The 2,634-nt window shown below is 28.4% G+C and overlaps 1 long non-coding RNA gene across 1 annotated transcript; it reads left to right on the top strand.

Annotated features, from left to right (window-relative positions):
* The first annotated feature begins 249 nt into the window (after nucleotides 1–249).
* On the top strand, nucleotides 250–2,434 carry LOC126909751 (uncharacterized). The gene is made up of 4 exons (XR_007705101.1): nucleotides 250–389; nucleotides 448–580; nucleotides 1,023–1,130; nucleotides 1,476–2,434. It is a non-coding gene; the product is annotated as an uncharacterized LOC126909751 (long non-coding RNA).
* Nucleotides 2,435–2,634: the final 200 nt, after the last annotated feature.

Here is a 2,634-nt window from a genome sequence, read left to right on the forward strand (position 1 = left end):
TCAAATTTCAATTATACTTTTCTAAAATATGCACAACATCTTTTGAGTTCTCTTCATCCTCTTCCTTACTTACAACTTAATAAACATTACAATAATTACAACCTAAAAAATTAGCCAGATACATATATTTACCAGATAATAATATTATGTATAATAATATGTTTTAAAATTCAATATTATTATCAATAATTTAACTCTTAATCTACTCAGTCTATTATTTGGAATTTTATATAATTTTTTTTTTTAACTGACACTATTTTAGTCATTTTTGACAGTTGTGCATTCTAATGAACAATAATCCACTCTTATAATAAATTTCTAAATACTGATATGCAGGACTCACAGGAAATTATATAATGAGATCCTAAACATGAGCTAGTTCGACATTGGTTAATATTATCAACAACTTCTATTCAATTAATTATCTTCAAATACTTTATTTTTTAGGAATATTTGTCGGCATTTGGGTACTTGGAAACAGCTTTGCAGTATAACCCTAAATTAGCTCATAAACTTACAAACAAAGTTTATAGAAATGCGCTAATTGAATTTCAAATATTTCTAGACATACCTCCTACTGGTAAGTCAATATGTCAAAAAATTTATGACAAAATTCATTCAAAATTAAAATATTAAACTTTTATGTTTTTCAATTTTATATGTGAAATTTAGGTGGATCTAGAGGGTCTTAACTACCTCAAACTCTGTGTCTAATAAGCAAGGCTTAATATCAATTTAAATCGTAAATCAGTGATAACATTTTAAAAATATAAATATAACTATATCAATAACGTATGGATAACAATAAAACTAAAAAATAAGAAAAATATATGTAAATAACGTTCTAATAATTAAACCCCGTTTTAACATTTTTATTGCGTTTAAACATATTATAAGTCATTTTATAAATGACGTTTATATTAAAATGTTATTTATTTATTCATTTTATTTATACACTATAAATAAAAAAAAACATTCAAATTCTAATTCCATTCAAATTGTTATTAATAATTTATTTTTAGGTATTTTAGACAAAGAAACTCTAAAAGCTTTAAATACTCAAAGATGTGGTTGCATTGATAGATTTTATAGGGTCAAACAAGATCGATTTAAAAGATATGTCAGACTACGTAAGTATTAAAAAATATAAAATCAAATACTCGAATAATTGAGTGTGAATTCAATTGTATTATTTAGTGAACTTTATAATAAAATTTTATTTATATAATTAAATGCAGGTCTTAAACAATTTCAATATTTCTAATTCTGCTTACATTTTTTATTTTAATTCTATATCAAATACTTGAGTTATTTTTAAATTATACTTAAGGAACAAATACATATACATCTTTTAATATCAAACAATAAAATTATAGTTTTTTAACGAAAAATTTCATAATATCATTTGACAAAAGTAGCATATGTTATGAAATTTTATGTTATTAGTGAAATTTAACAATTTTTTATTCAAATAGAACATGTTATAGTCATTATGATTACATCATATTAATATGACGTTCCACCAATCGGTGTTATTGAAGATGATGGCGGATAGACACTGCGGCGGCTTTGAAATAATAGTGATTACAGTACTACTTTGCCAGGCGACGTTAAATAGTAGTGACTCCCAATCGGTTATGATAGTAGACGTTTATTATATAACGATAGTGTATCGGTAGCGGCAGCTTTTGGTTAATGAGGATTGCTACCAACGCCACCTTAGTACACAATGATGACTTGCCACGGTGCTGACCGTTAGCAATTAGTTACCCGTGCCGTAGAATTGGTGATGCTGTGTCCCGTAACAAAGTGAAAAGTTGCAATCGATGATAACTACAGAAAATAGCTGAAAATTCTGGTTAGGTGGTTGGCGGATGCCTTAAAATGCTGAGTAAAGAAAATAAGGTAGTTATAACCTTAGTCACCACTCAAATAAGCGCCTCTCTATCAATCCAGCACAGATATACAAAATGCGGACCCATTGAGAACCTTGTATAACAATCACGTTAAAACACGCTGATCACAACACAGATATGGAATCATAAAGTAGATGAAGGAAATAAATGAATGAATCTGGATCGAGCAGCGGCGCTCAGCTGGAGACAGTAATGAAAAGTCGAAGAACTAACCGATGCTGAATCATCAGCGGAAGATCGAAGACGGAAGCCATCTGGACGGGCTATAGATGACGTCTTGATACATTAAGTGGAAAAAGAAAGAATGTAGTACCCTAGTGTAGGCAAAAAGTATACTATACGATAGACACGCTATGGAGGATAACTGCATCACAGATATGTTGAACCGTGAAGGTTGTTTTGGCATTGATAATTTAGTAGGACCATTCTTTTCATTGTTCAATTATTTTATAAATATGTAAAAAGAATCTTGAAGAAAATAATCAGTGTTCTTGATGAATTGTAAGCGTTTTATCTTGTCTTCCGTGTACGTTTGAGTATTGAATCTGTTTTTTCTTTTATGNCTTGATGAATTGTAAGCGTTTTATCTTGTCTTCCGTGTACGTTTGAGTATTGAATCTGTTTTTTCTTTTATGAAATCTTATTATTTAATTTATCATTTGATGTTCATATGCTTTATAATGGGATTGTTAAAATTATTTGAATACCGTTATATAAA

This window comes from Daktulosphaira vitifoliae, unplaced genomic scaffold (assembly GCF_025091365.1).
Source record: "Daktulosphaira vitifoliae isolate Bord-2020 unplaced genomic scaffold, ASM2509136v1 Scaffold_1141, whole genome shotgun sequence".
Lineage (NCBI taxonomy): Eukaryota > Metazoa > Arthropoda > Insecta > Hemiptera > Phylloxeridae > Daktulosphaira > Daktulosphaira vitifoliae.